Source organism: Falco biarmicus, chromosome 1 (assembly GCF_023638135.1).
Source record: "Falco biarmicus isolate bFalBia1 chromosome 1, bFalBia1.pri, whole genome shotgun sequence".
NCBI lineage: Eukaryota > Metazoa > Chordata > Aves > Falconiformes > Falconidae > Falco > Falco biarmicus.
The window spans coordinates 118,975,266-118,998,768 of NC_079288.1; positions in this window are offsets into that span (position 1 = coordinate 118,975,266).

Below are 23,503 nucleotides of genomic sequence, written 5' to 3' on the forward strand. Positions count from 1 at the left end.
GCTTTTTATGTATGTCATGGCTCTAGAGCTTCAGGTCTTAAAATTGTAACTTGGTCAAACAGACATGATAAAGTTGAGACCCTCTAAATCTTAGCAATTAGCACAAAGAAGAAATTAAATTGACTCTTCTTCCCCAGTAATTTCATCAGAACTTCACAAGACATTTTGTTTAAGGTAATTTGAGCTGAGTTTAGTGGGCATTTGTTCAAAGTTTGAAAACCCCCAAAAATAACCCTAGCATTGTGACTTTACCATCACAAGAACAAAATTTCAGAAATTAGTGTACTCTTTAGCATCTTCAATGAAAATGAAACCTTTGTCTACATGCACAGCTCTTGTTCAGATAAGTAAAAGAAAAAAAAAAAAAAAGATGTGGCAAAAGAGAAGACACATTAAAAAAAGAATTAACTAAAACCAACAAGAAGGGCACCTTTCTGAACAGAGAAATACAAGGGAATATGATACATGTACTTCCCATTTGCTTTCCTTAACGACTTTGAGACATTGTTGCTTCTTTGTCCTGAGCCCTACTGGTATTTTCAGGCTCAGATAAAGACATCTAACAATCCTAAGAATATACAAGATGGACACGTACAAAGGAAAGAACTTAGTAAGGGACATCATATTAGAGACAGCTTTCAGGCTGAAAGCACAGTTCATCTTCAGACGCTCCTTCAAAAATATTATGACTGATGTTTAAATATACCACCTTCAACATAAATAATAATATCCTATAATTGTTACATTCTCATTCCTATGAAAGATTCTTTCAGCACAAAATTATTCCTCCTCAATACATCATTTGTAAAAAGATGGTTGGGTTCCCCTCCCCTCCCCCCCCCCCCCCCCCCCTTTTCCTCTTCTCTTAATTCTCTATGTACGCTTTAGCACCGTGTCATTGCCCAGTTAAGTCAACTGTAGGTACATCAGAACCACTTGATGAACATTCACAGAGCTCAACAGAAAAGTTGCCCCAAAATCAAATTTGAATAAAAAACTAGGATATCTGTCACATAGACAAGTAACCCTGACACAGTGTTTTGAAAGACAAAAGTTGGCTGTGAAAAAGACTTGCCTGGATTTTTACTCTAAACAGCTGGGAAAAAGTCAAAATATCTCTCAAAAAATTATACATGTTGTCGTATTTTCTGAAGTCAATAATATCATCCTTTCAGCAAAATATTTGTGTTGTATATTGCTCATCTAGGAAAGGAAGTATTCCTTGCAAAAAATGCTGGGCTTTCAAATGATTTTAGAAAGCCTAAGGGATGTTTAATACATTTTAGTAAGAGCTCTTAGGTATTTTCAGCTAGCCTTGCTGTTGACAAAGCTGCTTCTACATGAACAGGCCCTGGGAGAGGATTTCCAGACAACCAGGACAGGGTGCACAGCATGCTGCTCTACTGTACCCATTGTACACCAGATAGAGCTCCTACCTTAAACTCTATTTACTACTATTAGAATACAAAGAGCCTATTATTTACTATATAACTCAAAGGATTCATCCCCTACTTTTTCTTTTCATTAGCACTCCATTGTTATGCAGGAAAAATTTGAAATTAAGAAATAAATTAGCCTTTACAGAAACAGGTAAGTACATCTTTTCCTACACTCATGGAAATCTATACAAACTTAGGCATTGTACAAGCCAGTGGGATGTCCACGCCTTGCACATGCTCTGCAAGACTTCACAGAATTTCACAGATTGTTTCCCACATGCCCGCTGGACTTCTCCTGAATTGCAAATACTATACTAGGGCCATAGCCTCCCATTTTAACTGTCATGGACAGTATCAGGACTTTCCAAACAGAAAGAATGCTGTCTGTTCTTTCTGCTGATGTGTCAGTAATACCAAGGTACCGAGCTGCTCAGTTCCCTTCTTCACACTGCATGACTCAGGGATTCTGTGAAACAGTATGAGCATGCTTTGTAAAAATGTGTGCCTATTTCATAAGGCATGTGAAAAAACTCTTTTATTTTTGGTTTGGTTTGTGTTTTGGTTTTTTTTTTTTTTAAAGTAGTTGAAGGCTACTTCAGTTTTGGGTTTGCTTAATTTTAGAATATTTGTAGGCATAATTACTAAGAACAGTAGGTATGGCACATCAAAGTCAATATTGTGAGTTTTAAATTAAGACCTTTTAGTATTAGAGAAACAATGCTAATTTTCAGAGACCCAGACTTCTGACTATTTGATCATACTTTGGACAGGAAATATTTTGTACTTTTAAATGCTCAATTTCTATTTCTCATCTTAAAAAAAAAAAAAAAAAAAAAAAAAAAGTTCAAAGAAAATATTTGAGCTGTTCCTTCCTAATCTCTGTTAGTACATAAGTTCCTTGAACCTGAGCTAACATGTCTGGGTCTTACCCAGTGGAGCTTATAACTTGTTTGATCTGGAGCTATTTGGTTTTGTGCCTCCTGGACCAAGCCCCTCTGGACTCATCTGACCTTAAAAGAATTGCTGTTGACTCAGACATCCTTAATTCAGCCATCAATTTTAGCAGCAGTTTGACTGAAGTTAAAGTTAAATCATCCTTTACCTAAGCTAGCTTGCTGGAATCCACTCCATCTAATTGAGGCATCCTTTTAATAAGACACCTTTTACTAAGCTATTCTTAATAAATACAAGAAGAACACATCAAACACATTAAAATCCTTATCTGTTGTAAGACAAATCTATACATGCAACTTAAAAACAATGAGGCATCTTTTCCATACTTGGCTTCACTGTTAAGGCTCAATACAACTCACATTTGACATTTCCAAGTAGTTATTTCTTGGTTATTTCATGACAAAACTCTGAACATAATGTGTATGAGAAGATGTACTCTGTCATGCTTCAGTTCTGTGTAAGGAGAGACTGGGAGTGATTGGCTAGGGGATCAAGGATATTTTCTTCTCCATCCATATTAGAACTAGCTGGTACAAAGTAAACAACTAAGTCATCTGGTACTGTAGTAGTTTATATCAAGTTTATATAGTTGTTTATATATGAACTTGCAGTTCTCTCAAATAAGCTCGATTATGCAAAATTCTATACCAAAAAGAAAACTGTTGAAAGGCTCATTTACAAATTCTCTAAAGGTTATAGAGATGAGTGGGGATTTCATTCTATCTATCAGATGTCCTGATTATGCTTAAAATAGGCTGTGAGGATTTATACAGCAGAAAATAGCCAGGTACTATATAATGGTCTCATCCAAATCACAGCCTGAGCAACAACCTTTCTTCTGCCAGTCATATTTAGTATCTGCACCACCCATTTTTGGAAAGCAGGAAATATTACTAAGGTTTTCTAATTAAAGCACTATGGTATTTTTTTTTTTTTCAAAAAAAAAAAACCAAAATGGTTTAGAAATTATTTATACTGCTCCTTCAGTAAGGCAGTGAACTGCCATTATATTGCAGAATTCATTAAGCACCATATATTTAAAATTTACCTGACCTTAGTGCCACATTTCTAAAACAAATATTATAGGTCATACTTACAGTACTATTCTAGTGATTCTGGAAAAAAAAATAATAGAAGTCTTTCTAAATATCCATTTCAGACTAACTTCTTTGCAGGCTGTCTAGCTGGAAGAGTTAATATGGTCTTTAGCAGTGTTTAACAGATGGATATCTGGAAAAAAGTAAAGTGATGGTATTATTTGAGATGTTTACTGGAATAACATATCCAAATCTATTCTCCACACACTTAAAATGAAGTTGCAAAATTTGAGTGAGTAACAAACTGCAAGAATGATTTAAAGACTGGAAAATCTGCCTTACAGAAGGAGATTTAAGAGGTTCAATCTATTTAGCTCATCAAAGTCAAGCTTAAGGGATCTATAAGTACAGACATGGAAAGAGGATATCTTACACCAGAGGGCTTTTTCACATAGCAGGCTAAGATACAACTATGACTTGACTGGAAGTTAAAGCTCAAGAAATGCAAACTAGAAATAAGGTCAGTTTTAAACAGTAAAAATTATTAACCAGAGAGGAAACTTAATAAGGGATGTTCTGGATTTTCTCATATTTGAAATGTTTCAAACAAACCTAGATTTTTCCCTTTTGTTTCTTAAAAGACATGATATGGCATGACTTGGTGTTGAGCTAGATTATGAGCCTGTTCTTGTAGTTTGCTGAAGACAGCTCCAAGTTTGTGTTGTTACCTCCCTGGAACAGCTGGCGACAAAGCTTGTGTCTAGTCTGTTCAGCCCAGGCAGAGAAAGCTCTGTTCCATCTGCCACTACAGTCATATCCATTAAATATCCCTGTGGGGTGAGCCAAGGAGTTGACTTCTTTTCTGATCAATATTAACAATTAAAAAGGCACTTTCATGGTAAATTTATCTGATCTACTGGATTAGATGAATCTCCAGAACAAACCTCCAGAAAAGACCTCTCTCACTGTTGATTATTGCTACACTCATAAATTTGTATGAGAAAAAAGGGAAAACAGTGTGCATGTGGAGTGAAGAACTTATTCTTAGCCCAGTTGGTGCTTTAACAGGCTAAAATTCCAAATTATCTAACTAACTTTAGGAAGCCTTATAGATAATACAGTTTAAATTGTCATGCAAAACATTTCTAGTGTATCCCCTTTCCAGCGCTCCTCTAGGTCCTATGTTGATAGTTTCAGACTTCTTCAAGAAGAGCGAGAGGAAGGTGACAGAGCATCCTCAGGCCTTTGCTGAGAGGATTCTAATGTCCCGGCGAGGGGCGGGGGGAGCTTCCTTTTAAGTGTAGGGGTCTCTTAGGGTTTTTGGTATATGTTTTCCTTAACACAGCCTGCTTCCTTCCTAGCAGTGCCCAGTTAAAGCCTGAAAGTTCCAAGAGATTTTCCCTCAACACAGGGAACACAAAGGACATGCTTGTTATGAAGGGACCACCAAGAGCTGCCAGGCCATCCCCAGAGCCAGTGATAGCAGGGAGGGCAACGAATGGTCACTTGCCCCCTTGGCAACTGTTATCCCAGCTAAACCCAGATGAGGCCATGGCAAGGCCAAACAGCCCTGAGAGCCGGTGCTGTTAGGTCAGTTCAAAGCCTCTGGCTACCTACTAGTAAATGGGAAAAACTGCTTTTACTGGACTACATTTGAAGAGATTATAGAGTGAATACTTTAGCTGCAGATATTAACATTTCACCAGACTGCATAACCCATTCAAATCACTTAACATCAGCAGCTTTTAATCAGGTCAGAAGCAGAGGACATCAAGCACTGTGTAGAAGTAACTGGGATCTCGAAGAGTTGGACCTTCAGGTGCTTTTAGGACTCGTACCACAAGTTCTAGTTTTTAATTACTTGATTTACACATACACATACACGTGATTTACACAAGAAAGTTGTTAGTTTCTCTTGCGTAACCTTCTTAATGGTCTTGATTGTTTAGTTTAACACAGAATTATCTTCTCACTTTTTGTGTTTTTCTTTTAAGGCAAACATACCATCTAAGCAAGCAATCACATAATCTTCCATCTAATCTCCACTAATAGCTACTTTTGGTTCCTAGAGTAAAAGGCATAAGCCCCTTACCCAGAAAGTTGCTCAATTCTCAGTGTTACAGCTCCTTGGTGAAATTTATTCTTGATCTCAATTAGTACTCAGTATGTCTTCTGAACCCCAAGGATTCATTAGCTCCACAATTTTCATCACAGTTGGTATAACTGTAAATGCTATTATTCATATAGAAAAATCAGCCTTTAAAGGGTCACAGCTCTATTACTCCTTTTTGAAGCTTAATAAGCACTTCACTGCAAAGCTGGTATTACTGCTCCAAATGGCAGGGAACTTCTTATCTGTAGGGGGAATCTGAATGGAAGGTAGCTGCATGGGACTTTACCAAAATCAAATGTTAATTTACATTTATGACCAAATACTGATTACTTCAAACATTTCCTAGAGTAATTACTTGCTTCTAGTATATCCCACATAGGAATCAAGGAACTAAGAATGTTCTCTCCATCCTTTGGTTATTTTTTAAGTTTTCTTTCCATGAAAGTAACTCGGAATCCTTCAGTAGTTGTTTTCACAGCCCACCTTCCTGTTCATATGATGCAACTTTAATCTTCAATCAGCTGCTTGTTATAAACTCTGTATTTAATCATACATTTAATCTTACGTTTCTTTAAAGTGCATTTACTAAAAGAGTGAAGTGTAGGAAAGGGTTTCCTCAACAATGCCTATTATATTGAAAGAAATTGTGGACTAATTTTCAAATGCATATTATACAATTTAGACAATATTTAGACACTTAATTTGACATGATGGCAACTGAAGGCCTTCAGAATTAATTTGGCCCTGTAAAAGAATCAGTAAAAAAGAAACATTATGAAATAATAAAATGAATACAATAAATGTTTAAATTATTTCTAATATTCATTAAAGGCTTACATAGTTGAAGGCTGCCTGCCACAAAAGTTGCATTTCACATTGGTTCCTAAGACAAATAGGGGGAAGAACTCAACATAGGTGGAAAATCAGGGGTAGGTAAGCTCAGAGGAAAATCTTTCACTGGTGACAAAAGCAGTCTTTTCCAAACAAAGCAAGCACTGTGTATTGTAGCTGCCCTAGTACTAGTGACATTTTTTGTTTGTACAAAAACACCCACCATTCATGAATTTCACAAAGTTGGGTTCTCCTGTGATCTCATTGGACACTTTACAGGTAAGATGTAGCTTTAACTTTTTACTTTCAGGTAGGATGTATGAGTACTATGTTTCATATCCCTCAGCTGGCATCCCACTTGCATTTTCAAAATGGGGCTTAGGTGGCAGTATCCTTTGAGGATACATCTTACCTTAAGAAAGTACTGAAAATTTATGCACAGCTTCTAGTAAAAGCAGTGATTAAGACTGTTAGTTGCTATGAAAAGGCATACTGAAGAGCATTCTAACACCTGGGTTACAAACACCATAGCAGTGGACTGGATGTAGAAAACCAGGAAAAAATATTCCACAGCATTCAGTACTGACAACCAGCTGAATGCTGCAGTTCACCAGAACATATCTCTACATGTAAAATGATGTTTAAATTCAATTATTCAATTTATGGAGCAAAAGTTGGACACATACACTGAGTCAGCTATTGCTTTGCTTTCTTTTGAATTGTTTTCTAGTATCAGACATCAGTCCCAAATCTGCAGAGCCTGGCAGTTAGATTTTTTAAAGTTTTTCTAATTTAATCCTGACATCAATGTGTTTGTGCAATATTTAGAGTGCTTCTCAGGAAAACTCAGTAGTCAGGCTTTTTTTTATGAATAACATAGTTCAAAGAGTGAAAGAGACAGATGTCCACAGACCACTTGGTATTTCTTTGTTTCTTTATATCATATATTGATTTTTGCTACAGAGGTGGAAAAACATTCTTTTGTGAAATAAACTTATTGAAAAAAACCTCAGGTGAGGCTTTGGAGTTTCTCTGTCAAAAAAAACACAACTCAGCAAGCAACAAAAAAAACCCCACAAAGAATATTTGTTACTTCAAAAGATAAGCTTGTTCTAATTAAGTCTTTTAAATCTGAAAATAAGAAGCAGAGCAATCACATACTTTTCTGCAAATAGTAGTCCTCTTCAGTTTTTCTGAGATTAATTTCCATCTGAAATGGAATAGACATAATTCTATTTTGGATCAGCCACACAGAGCACAGTTAATAAATGGTGAGTGTAGGACTGAAGTAACTTGGGTTTTAATCTCAAAGTACAGGCACTTGGTAGATGCCCTGCAAAGAAACCACAGTAACAGCTTGAAGGACCAGTGTTGTTCTGGACCACTGAAAAGTGCAAACAGGAACAATTATATATATATATATATACACATACATATACATATATAAATAAATAAATAAAGTATATAGAACATCTTACATCTAATCCTGCCTCCCCAGAACCCAGGTTCAAAACTTGTTGATTCCAGAGGATCGCTACTGTCTTTTTTAAAGACAATGGAATAGCAGGCACCTTGCAGAATGGCAGGTACCTTGCAGAATTAAATACTTTCACATTGAATACTTAATGATAAAAACTTCTACTCAATGTAAATGCAAAAAACAGACCATAGAAGAATGAGCTTTCAAAAATTATAACTGAACAGGATTAATTTATTTCAATAGTTTTCACCGGGACTTTTTCCTTCTTTGTTATTGCCAGTGCCAGAACCATTATTTAAGAATTGTTACATTGAAAGTACATAATTAAAACCTCTATTATGCACCAGAAATGGTTTTTGCTTTACTTCCAAGTTATAGGATTACTGCAATTTTTTTCTCTTAATTAAGCATTATATGTTAATTCTGCTTTCTTCCCTTAGAGTGATTAGCATATAAATACAGGCACTGACTATCTGCAATTCTGTGTAAAAGATTAAGTTTTTAAATTCCAATGGACTAATGATTTATTAAAAAATAAATATGTTTCATGAAATTACTGTTGCCCTAACATTTCCATTTATAAACGCACATCTAGAATAGAAATTATACTAAAACTAATTTGGACAAGATGGACAAATGAAATTTTAAATAATTAAATGGGTATTTACTATTTCAAATGTTATGCTTTGTGTAAAATATATGCCTTTGATTTAGAGGCTATTTTCTATTTCAAATCATTCAAGAAAAATATGGTTAAGCATTTCTTGGTTGACATTTCTTATCTTCTGTTGCAAATCAAAATATCAGATGATATATTCTCAATATTAATTATTGAATATTGTGACAATATTCTGACAAAAGTTTCCGAATTGGAAGAAGTCTCAGAAAGACATTTTTCTACAAAAGAGGAGAAATAAAATATTCAATTGCCAAAAAAAAAGCAGGAATATATGTTTTTCATGTCCTACCCATTCTTTGTACTGTCATCAACTGGAATTCTATATTGTATCTATATCTATCTCCATATCCATTTTTCTTACTATGAAACAGGCAAAGACTATGCATTGAACCCTGCAATACAGAAAACACTTGCAACATCACTGGTGAAAATGAAAGGCTGCTGCGTGAGAGATGGTATGTCTGTGTTCAGTTTTATGCCATATTTCTGTAAAAGGGGTGGTGAAGAACCCCCCAGCAGAAGGGGGACATTATTGCAACCTCCTGAGTTCTCACCCAGCTTTCAGAGTGTGGCAGAAGAAGCAGTGACAGTCACTGCAAAGAACAACATTCACATCTCAAGCAAGGAGCCTAGAAGATCAAGGAGTACACAGTCATGGGGGTCCATGACTTGGGCACTCTGTTTCAGTCTACATTTTTGAAAAAAAAGGACTGATTTGAAAGAGAATTCAGAATTAACTAGCATAATCTTCTTCCTATACCTTGCCAAACGTCATGGTCTTTTCTGTCTTAGGCTGACAGCTTTTGTAAATTGGACTGGGTGATGTTTGTTAATCCACAGGGATTTTCCACAAGTTCCTTTGCTTATGAATCAGATTGTGAGCTCTTGGCAGCTGACCAGAAAGACAGTACCTTTTCTAATGCATTATCAATCGGAAAAGTTTGTTACTGTTCTCTGCTGTAGACACATTCTTTCACATGCTAAATTGTCTCAGGTGGGCCTGGTGTAGTGAGGTTAATGCACTAAACCCATTTAGGTAGATTGCATAAAACTTTTTATTACTGCACAGAAAGAGTTGCATCAGCTATTCATACCTTTGAGGGGCCTAAAGGAGTTTTCTGTATGGCCTTTTCAGTAGTTAATATATGTTCTGTAACAGCCTCTCTGGCAAGTTTCTTTATGGTAGTGCCCTATAGGCTGTATAGGCCACTAAAACAACTAAATATCCTGATGACATATAAGGAGGCTAAGATAAGACACATGGGAAACAACAAGCAATTCAATGTTCCACATAGCCTCAGTTCTGCTCTGCAAACTCTCCATCCAACTCAGAAAATATTGGCAAATCCCACTGAAATATCATACCAGAGCAAGAAAACACTCATTTCCTTCCTACCTCAGGCAAGACACACATAAACACCACCTAGTTTATTCACAGTGGTAGCAGTTACCAAGTGAGGTCTCAGCTCTCCCTGTAGCCTTCACCTCTTTCTACAGCATTTTATTTTTGTTTACTTGCATTAGTAAATTAGGTACAAGCCAATGCTTGAACATGGGATCCACATTTGTCAACATTTTCCTCACCCACCTGGATGATGACACAGACTGCATCCTCAGCTACTTCGAAGATGCCAGTAGATAGGGAATGGGCTGACATGACAAACAGCAGAGTCTTGATACAGAGACCTTGAAAAATTTTAGGGTTGAGCCAATAAAAATCTCATGAGGTTCAGTAAGCAGCATCAGAGAGTTCTGCTGTGGGGCAGAGTCCCCCAACACATTGGTACAGGCTGGGAAAATGAATACTGACCTTTCTGAAAAGGACCCGGCAGTTACAGCGGATGCAGGAATGAATATGAGCCAACTCTCACTGCCAGTAAGACAAACCACAGGCTGGGCTGCATTTGGAGGAGTGTGGAAAACAGATCAAGAGGAGCTGTCACTCCCTCTACTCAGCACCAGTGGTGCCACGTCTGAAACACTGGGCTCTGCTTTGGGTCTACTTTGGGGTATGTGGAGAAGCCTGGGAGGGTCCATTAGATGGTTACCGAAATAATAAACATTGAGGCAGCTGGGCTTGTGAACGGGTGGCTACTGGGCAATCTCAAACCAATCTACAATTATTGGAAAGGTAGTTACAAAGATGATAGGGCTAAACTCATGATGTTGAATCTCTGTCCGTCAATGCTTTTAAGACAGCCAAAGAAAACCTGACTTTGGCCAAACACCAACATGTAAAAGATATTGAAGAATGCAGAGAAAAACATAAACTGGCTGCTCTGAAATATATATAACAAACATTCTCTTAATACATATTTGATGATTTTTTTTATATAGAAATAATGTATTTTTCCTTTACAGAAACAAGTCTCTGTAGAAATACCCTTCTAAAAATCCAAGGGAAGCAGTGCCGAAGAACAGATTCAAAATTAAATTCTTCTAAAGATCTGGCCTCTGAGAAATAACATTTAGACGATAGCAGGGGAAAGCCAAATTTCACATCTAAACTCACTCACATTTTACCTGTGTTTCAGACCAAGCATTTAACTCCAGTAAAGCAGTATTGGTGGTTTTAAAGAAACTTATTTTAAAGTGTTGTCTTAGCCTGTTAGATATTCTACCCTCTTCGCATATAATATATAGGCATGTTACAAAAGCTTTGATGAATTGCAATCTGAAAAGGAAATAAATCCCCCCTAAGCACCCCACCCAGCCCACTCCCCCAGTATTCTATCATCCCATGAAGGGATGAGTAGATAATACTATCAGGGAGAGAAGCATTGTATAGAATATAGTATTGTAGGTATATACATTTTGCAGGTTACAGATCTGTGTATATCGTCCTTGTGCCAGGCAATACCTGCCACTTAATAGCAGTGGTCTGGGGCAGAAAATATCTGGCTGTAGCTAATAAGCTGTTTTGCAGCCTCCTTCATTGTTAATAGCACTGAGCAGAGGTGACAGCAGAAGGCTATCTGCTCTACTTTGCACGGTGTTACAGGGAATTCTCTTCTATAGTGCAATGCCACTGATGTTCCATCCTGCAGTCTATTTAATTATATTCTCTTGTATCATTCTTTTGTGTATGTTTATTGTCATTTTTAATTATTATTTTTAAATATACCACTTCTTTCCCAAACTTACTCTTTGTCAGAAAACAACAAAAATGCACCAATATAAAGAACCAGGAAATTCTCAATGATCAATAAACCTGAAGAGCCACAATGACATAAATTATTATTTTTATGAATGTCATTGTGGCTTCTATCTAAAATACACATTCTAAGACCATTAGCAATGATGAGGCTGCTGGTAGAATGACAAGGAAAATGCATTTTTTGTGTCCACCCATTTCAAATAAAATTTACAGGACATATAAAATATCGCAGTACTTTTTTAACCAATGCAGTGTCCACTGTATCCACTAAATGCTCAAGAAGGACCACAGAAACTATTCAAATAAGGAGGCAATGAGTAGTGTGGGATTCAGTGGCAAGGAATTTTGCTATCTGTGTCAACTCAGAAGGAATTTTACTTGGGGAATATTAGGAGAAGCGACATGCTACTGGCTTTCAAAGCTAAGTCTCAAGTAAGAAAATTCAGCTGTGTGTTTTTATGCTTTCATTTCATTCACATAAAAACATGAAAAATGAACTCAAAGAGATCTGATGTATTATAATAACACAGATTGTTGTTGGCAAAAAAATGTATTCATCAAAGACCTTGTAAAATCTGTTGTTAAAATATTTTTTGCATTGAAAAGAAAAAGAAAAAAACAGTATCAGAAAAAAATCCACCATCTTTAAAAGTTACTTTAAAAATTGAGACATTTCCTATTCATGGAAGCTGTAATATTTTGTAAAGGACAGATAGACTTCTGACCACAAAGGATAATTGATTTTGATTAAACCAAATCTTCCCACTGTACAAGTGGGAGATACTCATCTCTGAGCAAATACCTGCACCTCTGCATAAAAGACAGTTTTTGAAGATAACTGCTGAAAATGACAAATTAACTTGGGGTACTGCCTGACAGAGGTAGAGGGACACAGGGGCCTATTATTAAAAGAAAAACTTTGTTTTGGTTTTTTTCCCCTCCAGTTCAACTGAATCAGACCACTCAACTGAAATGCAGCTTCTGAAATGAGAAATCAGCTTAAAATAACTTCTGCCAACCTCAGCTGACCCTACCGATTTATCTTTGTGTTTAGATGGACACCACCACCAAACTGCCTTCTCCAAGGAGTAACATAAGAAAGATACTTCTCTTCTTTGTTACTGGCTGGCAAGAAGAAGGTTTTATAGGTAGTGTCATTTTATTTAAAAGTCCAGTGAGTTTACTGTTTAAAAACATTTGTGAGAAAGCTTGGGCTCAGAGATGGATTTTGCATTATCTTAGAAATGAGAAAGCAAAAGTAATCTCGTGTTGACTTGCTTTAGTGAAAATTCTATGGACACAATAAAGTTTCCAGCCGCTGGCCCTTAATTCAATTCACTGTAGTAAATAGCTGTTGTGAAAATTTTATAGGTGAAAATGCGACCCTTTTGAGGATTACCATGTGATAGATTCTGCCAATTAGATCATCAAGAGAAAAAAAAAAATAAATCACAACACAACCTCCACTGCGTATACTGCCTGACCCTTCTTCACAGTCCAGAACTCTAATTTGCCATGAAAATCAGCCTGATACTTTCTGTGGGAAGAAAAGACAAAAGAGAAATGATCCCACCCAAATCCCTCCTTCCTGACCGTTAATTGTAGCTTGCCAGCAAATTAATTTTTGAGAGTACCAAATCTCTGGTTTCTCAGGCAGATTCAGAATAGTTATACATCAGTGCTCTTGATAGCTGGGTCAAGTAGTTCACAACTCTCCACTCCAGGGTTACTGAAAAACAGTAATTTAGTTTAAAAAGTTCAGAAGCAAAAATTAACCTATCTTTGCTCAAGCTACCACTTACAAGTAACATTGTGTTTCTACATATACAGTTTTATATGCAAAAACTGAAATGGTAATTAATTTATTACAATGGGCTATTTTTATATGTGATAGTAATGGCTGAAAGATTAAAGGCTTTTCTGGTTTAAAGAATAATAATAATTTTTTTTTTTAAGATCAAAAGGAGATTGGGAAAATGATTTCTGTAAGAAGCAGTAGTCTTCTGAAGCAATGTCATTTACTTTTAGCCGTGATGTGATTTCCTTTGGATATAAATGTGCTGAACCTCAATCAGGATGCAGAGCAGCCAGTTAAAGGGGAACTTCAAAAAGCCCTGAAAAAGGGAAACCTGTGTAAAAGTTCACAGTAATTTCTGCATACAGTTCTGAAAAGGAAAAGACTTTGTATCGTGAGTTCTCAATTTGCAATTTAAGGTGCACTGTTCATCTAAGATGCTTTTCTAAGACTGCTTTTTGCTTTAAGATTCAGACAGACAAAAATTAGCCTTTAGATGTTTTCTCTTTTTAAAATTCTGTTTCTTCTTACATTTTGGAAGCCTGAAAGTCTTTAAAATGGGGCCTTCTTTACGTAGCTTTTTGGAGAAAAAGAATAGCATCTAACTGTATCATTTCCCTCACTTTTAATATGAAATTTTAGAAAAGTAATTCACTTCAGTAGATAAGAATGACTAATCCTTCAAAAATACGGATGAAGAAAATTGATAATAGCTAGAATGAAGCTTTAAAAGAAAGTATATCTTATCTTGACACTATTTCAATATTTTAATGTTTCAAATATCTTTCCAATTATGAAAAAATAAAGAGTATGATTTTAATAAAGTACTAGGAAACTTCCAGGAGGCATAGGTAGCTTAATACAAGTCATATGCAAATACAGCCCTGTCACTTTGTTATAAATATATGGCATATGTAAAAACATAGAAATATACTATTTTTAAAATTCTTTTTTGAAAATGGTAATTTTCATCTCAGCTATATTTTGAAATAAATATAATAAATATAAATAAATATAACAGCTTGCCTAACATAATAAAATGTAAACAGGCAATGACAGAGAAACATAGAGGAAAAAGCAGAAGTGAAAAAAATTGGGTGGGAAGTACCTAAGAGCAAGTCCTTTTGGCAAAATATTGACAGATGTAATGAAGAAGTACTAGTAGAGGATGTTAATACAGTAGCTTATACTCTTGCTGAACACTGAAGTCACAGATTCCAGGAGTGACAAGATGTCAGTCTTCTCTTCAAGCCAGATCACATGCTTGTAAAAGCTATAACTCAATTCAGAGTGCAAGAAACCATAAAGAATCAACAATGTAATTTATATGCTAGCAGCAAAGAAGACACCACATCAGATAACACTGATATAGAAAAGTTGAGAAAGACAATTTTGAAAGGAGTAGTAGACCCCATACAGCTATAACACAGGAAACCAAACTGGCTTTGTAACAGAGAACAGACTGTGGAAAATGTAGCAAGGCATCAGGCCAAACGAGGAACTAAATTTCCAACAAGAGACGGGGACGTAGCAGGTGTTACAAAAATAATATTTTCCAACAGCACTGAGGTCACTGAGAACAATCCATGATGGGATGCAATCATCTGATAATGATCTCCTGGGAAATAATGTCATTAGTACAGACCACAGGGATGATTCTAAATAGATAAAATATTACACATTAAGCTGCTTCAGTGCAGAAGGGGACTTCTTCTTTGGCAGTCTCCTTCTATCCCATTTCCCATCGCTACAAGCAGAATTACGATCCTGCTGTGTACTGCACATGAGGAAACAATTCCGTGCAGAATTGCAGTCCCTTGCTGGGAAACCGTGGAGGTTCTAGCAGCAGCGATGTAAATGTCTGTTTCATCATTGCTGCCTTAATCTCTACTCAAATGCGCTCCCACAACCCCGAACCCAGCATTCAGAACACACCTAATAACAAGATTGATCTAATAAATAGGTAACCAGTCTGCGGAAAACCAAGTACTTGAGGAACCATTTAAAAGCTGAATCAATCTTTTAATAACAGAGATAAAGCAGGATTGTCATGATTTCCCACTGTGAGGTGGGTGCTCCATGGTTGTTTAAGTATGGGATTATTTTTAAGGCTTCTTGTGTTTTGGTGCTATCTGTCAGATTCTGCTCCCTAAAAGCTTTAGGGGATGTTGGTGCTCCACAACACTGTAAAGGGACTGGCTAGCAATTATGCAAGTTATCTAACATCAGGGCTTTAATAGGGATAAAAGTATGGAAAATGACTCTTTAATAACTATCTAAAACGCATATGCAAGCTTTTCTACTCTTTGCAGCATGGGGTGCCTAAATGCCAAACAGCACGTTCCAAAATGAGCCCAGCTCCAACCTAATGTTCTCCACATTCTCGTTCCTTAATATCCTTCTCTTTGTTTATATTTTGTTATACTGAAAAAACACCAACAGTAAATGAAGATATTGCACACAAGTCCTTGGTTGGTTAAATACATAACTTTAACCTTTGATAAGTGACTTCTAGTTTTGAGTAAAGCAGACAGACAATTATGCAATTACATATTATTCTTGTTCAAAGTACACAGTGAAGTTCTAGCTATACAGTTACTGAAATTCACTGCTGATGCTTTAAAACACCCAGAATTTTTATTGTTGCTTTCTCCTGCCACACTGTAGTATTTGATACTTTGTTTTGATCTTTTGACTTACACAAAAATGTTATTTTCTTAAATGCAGAGAGAAGTATGGACACATTTGACCGTTTTTCTTGGCTATTGAGCAATTGTTTAAAATCTATTTTTATAAAGTAATATGTAGATGACTATCTAAGATTAATACCTTAGAAAATTAACGTGATTATTCCACTAAAATTAGAACTACCCATATAAAGAGGGGGGAAAAAAAGCATTTAAAATAAACATAAGCCAAAATTCCACATCAAGAAATATTTTTCCTTCAGGGTTCCACAACACAAGAAAGGAATTGTCTAATTGTTTAAGTCCACATTCTTTACATCTGAAAGAACTAAAAAGGTAAGCTAGCACATCCGTTGCAGGGCAAGACTAACATTTTCCTGTCCATATATTAGTTACCACTTTGAACATGAAATTAAATGTACTAATGAGTTCTTACTTAATGATTTGTTTTATATTTTGGCATCAGGAAAAGAGAAAGCTGAATAGCCCTACCATCCTAATAGATGGCTTGCATTACATATATAAAACATGTACAAACATGTATCAAAGTCTACTCTGGTATAAAACTTTCTTCCATGTAAAGTTGAAAAGAGATTTTTACTTACAAAATTCTCATGAATTTTAGAAGCTTGGTCAGCTGAAACTGATTATAAATGCAAATTCTAAAACAGTAAGAATAAAGCTCAATGATCTACATGCTCAAGAAATAAAAACAGAGGTATTAGTCTGAACACGAAACTGAACACAGAAAGAAAAGGAATAAATACAGGACCAGCTAAAACTATGCTCAAAAAAAGGAAAAAAAAAGGAAAAAATAACAAAAGAAAGAAAAATTGCTAAGGATTAATTATGTGCATACATAATATTTTGGGAAAGGAGGGGTTATGTCCATGTCACAAGAACAAGCTCCAGCATAAACACACTACTGATGATGACAGATTTGATCATGGCAGTCCTAGACTACCATTATTATCAGAGCACTTAATAAGCTGAGGTACAATCAGAGTTTTAAACTTTGAGCTCTAAATGTGGCCTGATTTTCTACCACTGCTGTTAATCATTAAAGATCACATGCCAATACTGAATCAATTAGCATTATATATATCTCAAAATGTTGAATGAACTCCCCACCCTAACAAGGACATCCCCCAAAGAGCAGAATTTATAGTGACTAAGGTTAATGGTGACAACAATCGTCTTCCTGCTACTGTCTCACCAAAATGTAAATAAAAACACATCTTCAAAAAACCCATTTTTTTTTTATCAGTTTGCTCTTTCTCTTCCATATCAAGGGATGCCAAGACTCCTATCACTCCTTTATTTTTTACTTCTGTTTTCCTGGTCTTTTACTCACAGATTTCAAGCTTCTTCCCTGCATAGTTCAGACGCACCAGTAGTGGCGGAAAGACAAAGGGAAAACAGATGAAGAAAATTTGAATGCAAATGAAATCTTACAGATAACCCTTGAAATATGCTACTGTGCAAATAAATACTACATTCCTAAGGTTCTTTTCAGTAAGTGCCACCTGCGACCACTGGTAGAAAATAAAACAATCTGCAGCATATTAATTTTAGTCTTAAATACAGAGATTAAATAGAACCTGCTAATATAGCTTGCACATAAACCTGGATAAATCTCAGTAACCGAGTTGTCTATTTTCATGCGTTATAAGCAAACATTTCTATGTGCTTTCATTAATCTGGTCTTTTGTTAATTTTACTTTACCATTATTGGCTAATAAATATCAAAGCACACCAATATCACAATCCTTAAAAATACAGTAATTAAATACTTTAGTGACACCCAACAACCCAATCTCACTCTTCAGAAAAAAGCTAAAGCAAGCAGATAGGCTGTGATTTAACATTATATCCATGTATCTGAAATAGAGCTTTACAGCATGAAAATTCATCTCTCTCTGATTCTGCTCATGAGCCTACGAGAGGAAAGGTGAAAACTCCCCAGATTTTGCCAAAGCTCTCAGCTAATTTTTTTCAAAACCAGAGGTTTTAAACACAGAAGGTTTTTGAACACAGAGGTAAGCCTCAGAACATATGGGTGCCCATTGACCCAGCCAAACCTAAATCTCCAAGCCTCCAAAGAATTTCTGCTAAAGATTATTGCTTTAAAAAGAAAGCTGACACTGAGGAACTATTTTAATGCATATTTCAGTGTGTCTTTACTCTGAAAATGAAGGCAATCCCATAACTAAATTCACATTTATAACATCCTTTTACATATCAACCACGATCTGTAATGATTGCAGTCCTAGTAATAACAATTGCGCTGACACCTGAATAGCTTAATAAGAAAAGGCAGTTTTATATTACCATAGTACACTGCTTTTTTTTAAGGATGAATTATAAATTTGGAATTACTATAATTTTTTTGAAAAGTATAGACATTTGATGAAAATGTTAATAAAGAGTGTAATGTTGGGGTTTGGAGCTGTACAAAAGAGAAATGAAAATAGAGCACAAAATTGGACTAGCTCTACTGACAGAAAACGTAGAGAAGCAGCTGCAACAAACCAGTGGTATGTAATGCTATCATCTATATACAGTTTTCTGGGACACTGAGGCAGAGAAAGAGAGAAATGTTAATTTATTCTTTTTCTTTATGTTCAACATATTCACTGCCATTTGTCAGTGTATGTCCTGCATTTTCTTCTATTTTTTTTGTACTCTGTTGCTAGATTCAGTATTGATTCAGGGCTGCAGTTTACAGCTATCTAGCTTACTTTGCTAGTGGGTGAAAAATATTTGGATATAAAATCCATCTCAAACAGTGTCAAGGTAGCAATATGCATTACCGTAATAATTACTCTGGTGGCTGGTAAGACAACAGGTAGCAATCAACCATTTTTGCATTGATGGGGTGTTGTACAAAGCACTGGAGATATCACTCTAATTTGGCACATGTTAGCACATTACCCAAAACTGTGGTTGTAATGTGCATCTGCTTCTATTGAAAATAAACAAATAGGGAATGGGCACAGAAAAGGAGTGTACACTTGCTTTGTGTAAAAGTCTAAGCAAATAACTAAACACACACAAAAAAGTATCTAGTGAAGCTAAAGCAAAGGACAGTAGCTGTTCCAATTAATTGATGCATTCTTTCCTATCACATCAAAAGCACAGCTGTTGAAAGGAGTAACTCTGAAAGTAAGAATGAAATTGCATTGGCCTACACCAGATTTGAATTTGATTTCTGCTGGTACTGAATATGTGGAAGGCTGAAAGCCTGGAATAGTGTTGATCAAAGCAAAGTCATGTTCCCCTCCTGAAGGTCAAGAAGCAGTGACCCTATACCTATCCCTTAGGCTTTTTCTGTTGCTTAAGTTTTTTATAAGATACCTTATAGACTTTACGCTTTTCTACATTTGTACAGATGCACACTTGTAACTGCCACCCACCTATCAGAAGAATACTGAGGTGAGAGAAAGTTGCATTCCATAACGACATGAAATATTGTACCACCTTATTCATGCAATGATTCATAGCTGGGAGGAAGGACTCCAAATTCTTAAAACTGTGGGCTTCCATGAGTAGCTCAGAAGTGTTAAGACCTTATGACCCTTAAAGTTAGTCCTGTGTCTGCAAGGGTGTCCTTATTTTTATAAAGCTGGAAAGCTGCCAGGACAGGCTTTATGAAGAATAATGAATATCAGAAGCATTAAAAAAAATAATAAATCTTTTTACTCTGGCCTTCATCAGTCATTCATAACCAGTGCAGCTTCTCCCAGCTTTCTGCTTTACAGAAGCACATCCCAGAAAAGCATGTCTTGATATAACAGGAGATCCTGAGACAAAATAAGAGAGCAGTGATACTGAAAGTGTTTACTGATGTGTAATCTCCCACATCAAAAAGATATTTCTTTCTTTCCTGACAATTGCATTAATTCACAATAAAACAAATCATACTGCTTTCTAAACCACAATTTCTGCTAAATAATGTTCCTTCATAATTTAAGCCTTGGGCTCTTTGCTGCCTCAGGCAAGTGATGAAATGAGACTTCTTATCTCCATCTTATTAATTTGTTCCTGATTAACGCTTTAAAACAGAGAAAACATATTTGCCTCAAGCTTTCATTAAGTAGCCATTTTTTTAGCTCTCAGGTCTCTGCATGTGTTGGGTTTCCCTCTCTTTTTCCTGAATTTTTGCTTTGTTACATTTTATTTCGCTATATCTTTAAATCTTTCTGTTTACTCTTCAAAATTATATTACTCTGGTATTTATCTTTCCATCTTTTTCTACATAATTCACTCAATTTTTTTCCTGTACAGCCTCTTTCAGTCTCTTCTCTGGTCCTGTTAGCCTTCCACATCAATCACCTTCTCCCTTCTATACTTTTGTCAATTCCTGTCAGGACCCTGTAGACTTAAATACACAACCTCAACAATGCATCCTTCACCTACACTAACCTCTCAAGCTTACATCTCTTCTCCACACGTGCACACTCATGTCCACATCCACACACACATATACAAACACAAGGATTCCCTGGAAGCAGAGACGCAATCCACATCTATAAAACAATTTATCTTCCCCACATATACTCTCCATCATGTGTATCTTTCCTCCTCAAAAGCATAAAAAGGGGATGTAGAAAGGAAAATCAGATTCTTTATCCTTTTTCTGTAGAGGCAAAATCATTAACTCTGCTTTTCAGCTTAATTTGCTGGCCAGTGTTGGACCAGGGGCATACATGTTAGTTACAATTAGATAATTAGGGAGAAGTATATTATCAGACTATGTATAATTGCCTCCTTATGGGGAATGAGTTAAGTGAAGACATTTTAGAGAAAACCAGGATAACATGAAGCAAACAGAAGCAGCTGCTACTTCAAGAAAAGGTTTTATATCTTACTACCCGAGTTCATCTCTACTTGCACTCCACTTTCCTACCACCGCAGCCCCATACACAATTAAGTTCAGCACTTCCTCATGCATCCAGTATAGACAGGCTGCCACCCAGCGAGTTGAGATTGTTGCCTAGACCAGGTTTTGCAACACTGGACGTGAGTGCCTGGTTTTGTCCTGGAATTGCCAGTACTGCTACCATTTTAGAAAGATTTCCATGAAAAGGCAACACTCGTTTGCCCACAAAAGTGTCCTCTCTTTTGTTTATATAACTAATTTGAGCTAAATAAGTTACTTATTTCTCTGTGTTCAGTTTTCCAGGCTTGCAATAAGCTGAGACACATGCCTCCAATCACCTTAACAGTGTCATTTATTTTGACAAAGTCTAATAGAAGTTTTTTTGATGAAAGAGAGTGAACCGTATTAAAACTGGACAATCTGGTCTTAGCTGTGACAGGTTTCAGCATGCCATGCAGAATAAAAATAATTGGAAGTAGAAACAGATCTATTTTTCCTTTCCAAACTTTGGAGATGTCCAATTGATCTACCAGCTTAAAAAAATATATAGAAGAAAAGTAAAATGTCAATTACAGTGTCATCTATCTCTGTCAATTGTAAACATATTTGCCATGCATTGCTACAAACAGCTGTGCAAGATCAATCACTTCATCCAGGACTCCTAAGCCAATTAAGGAATCTCGTGGATGGATGAAGGTTTTTTTCTTTTTTTCTTACAGTAGAATGTAGTGCAATTATATCAGGTGTTCAAAAACCTGTGTGTATGTGTATGTTTTAGGAGACCAAAGAAAAGTAGTGTATTTCTATGGCACCTCTTCAGCAAAAAATACTTTTTTTCTCAGTGTCTCTTTAGCTGTAATTTAATCTGTACTTGAGAATAAATTTTCAGCTAATAGTTCCCTAACTGCAGGTCACCTACCCTACAGAAAAGTTTCGCAAAATATAAGAAAAAAAAAAAGTTTGTGATTTTACATGAGAATAAAAGTACATGTCAATTTCTATTCTAATTAAAATCATATGCCTCCTGCCTGAGATACAAAATTTTAGTCAGTCTGTTTCCTAACCCACATTTGTAAAGGTGACTTGGGAATTCAGATGACTGAATTTTAGATCTTTGAACTGAAAGGATCAGATTTTCAGAAACTGCTCTGAATCCTTTCACTAAAAAGCAGTTTTGTAGCAATAGAAACAAAGAAAAACCTCAGGCTTGTATACATCAACTGTTTGATGCAGTTGGTAGAATTTCTGAAACAGGAATATGTTCAGCAGGTACTTCTGTTCTACATCTGGAATAGCAGAAAAGCAAATATCCGTCATGGTGATGTTGAAGAAAAGGAAAGGAGGATCTAGTCGCTGCTAAAAGAAAGTATGTTCAAACCAACAGTGTCAAAAACTTTAGCCAAGAGTCTTAAATGAATTAGCTTTGAAGACTGATAAACCACTAATGATACTTTTAAACAAATCTTGGGAAATTAAAAACATTCCAGAGACAGCATTGTCCTGCCAACACTATCCTCATATATTCAACTTACAAAAGAGGTCACCATAGTGAAGCACAGGCAGATCAGCCTGGTGACTATCCCCTATGAATTAGTAGAACTATTAGTATATAATAAAATATTGGTAGCTAAAGTCATTTATAGTTAATTAAACAGATGACTGGATGGAGTGTAGCTGAGGTGTACAAAGCAGAGAGGAAAAGAGAAGGTAAAGAGAGATCAGCTACTGGCTATGTCTTTCAGGTTAAGAACAAGAGGCATCAAATGAAACTACCAAGAAGAAAATTCACCAAAAAAAATACGAAGCTGCACTTAACAAAACTTGCAGTTAAGTAAGATAACTTCTTAACACAGGATTTTTGCGGGTGTTAAGTTTATATAGGTCCAAAAAAAGCACTAGGCAAGTTCAGGGAAGAAAAAGACAGGAAACTCAGATATAGAAATGGTATCTTTAGCTCTAAGCTCCAAATTGCTGAAAGCAATATTTTTCTGGAATACTCCACATGCTATTTGCCATCTTATATTCATTCTGAAGCATAAGGTATCCGATTCTGGCCTAGACACAGATTAATGAGCTAGAGAGATCTTTGATGTGGTCTTTCTCGTAATTCTCTAGCAATCAGAATCACCTAGTGAATTGGTTTTAATCTAAGAAAAGCCATAAAAATACAGAAGACACCTAATACTTCAAATATTACAGAGTGAACAGAAGGCAGAGTATTCAGAAGTTTTGATAAATGAATGCTTACTACAGGTGAAAAAAGGAAAATACCTCTTTTCATGTGTGTAAAGGCCAAAAAAAAAAAAAAAAAAAGAATACTTTAATATACAGTCTTAGAAAGACCACTGTGTTACTGTGTTAGTACATTTTTCTCCTCCACATTCATAAGGTTGCAAAAAGTATTAAAAAAGGTTTGAAGAAATATCTCCTACCTATCCCCAGAGCTGGG